This window comes from Acanthisitta chloris, unplaced genomic scaffold (assembly GCF_000695815.1).
Source record: "Acanthisitta chloris isolate BGI_N310 unplaced genomic scaffold, ASM69581v1 scaffold37010, whole genome shotgun sequence".
Lineage (NCBI taxonomy): Eukaryota > Metazoa > Chordata > Aves > Passeriformes > Acanthisittidae > Acanthisitta > Acanthisitta chloris.
The window spans coordinates 7289-8477 of record NW_008652856.1 but is presented as its reverse complement, the minus strand read 5'-3'; positions in this window follow the sequence as shown (position 1 = coordinate 8477).

The window sequence follows — 1189 nt, the reverse complement described above, 5'->3', positions numbered from 1 at the left end:
TCTGCAGGGTCTCAGCTTTCGGTGGTGAGAACCAAGAAGCCAAGAGCCTGGCAGCACCTGGCAGCAGCAAAGAACTTCCCACGGTTAGTTTTGTGTCTCATCTGGTCAGTTTGGAATCTAATCTAGTACTTTACAAGCCAGGGCATAACTGTAAATGCTCTTCCCATCAGCATCTTCACAGTGCTGTGGTTTCAGCAGAACAGCAGCAGCCCAGTACAGGAGGGATGGACACAGGGAGATGGACCCTTCTCCACCCTGCACACCTGAAACTTGATCTTGTCTACACCTCAGACAACAGACCTGTGTTACCTCCTACACGTGCACTGTCTACCCTGATCAGGAGCTTTCCCACGAGGAAGAGATCATCAGCACTGAAGGGATCAGGAGCAGGTGGGAGGGCACAGTGCAGCACAGACTCACACAGGTGCTGAGGTGGGAAAGCACTCAGGAGAGCACCAGGTCTGTTCCCCTGCCCGAAGCAGAGTCCCTCAGGGTTGGCTGCTTAGGGCCATGTCCAAATGGCTTTTGATGCTCTCCAAGAGATGCAGCATTACATATTATAACAATTTCATACCTCTGTAGTGTAACAACACTCATTACAAAAGGGTTTGTCTCTTTTTCTTCCTTCTTGTTCAACACTTGTATTCTTCAGGAATCTCTTCATGACTAGCCATTGACTAGGAGTTAACTGATTTACCTGAGACTGTTGAAACCAAAAGAAAAGGCATGAGAGCTTGTATCAGCACACAAACATTGTGCCACTGGGAGCTACCAGACTTGTTCTAAGACTGTGAGCTGGTTACAGCACCAAAACAAAAGACTGACTGGAAAAAGCAGAAGGCACTTGGTCAATAGTAGGTCCCAGAAAACAGTGATGGTCAGATCAAATCCATTACAGCTGCCCTAAGCAATAATCAGTCACGACACAGACATGAAGTCCTATCAACTAGATTGTCCAAGGATGGCAAGGTTAAGGAACAGCTGCATCCCCTCCATGGAAAGAATCTGCTAGAGACTTGAACTCGGGTGTGAGATCATTTCCACAAAACAAGGATTGCAGCTGCAATAAAGTTTTTCCTTTAAACTTTCTAAAAGGGCTAAACTAGCTCTTTTGTACCTCCCACTAAGAATATCCCTTAGCTGCTAACACACCAAGTCAATCATCCTGAGCATCCCAAGCTGGAGTAGA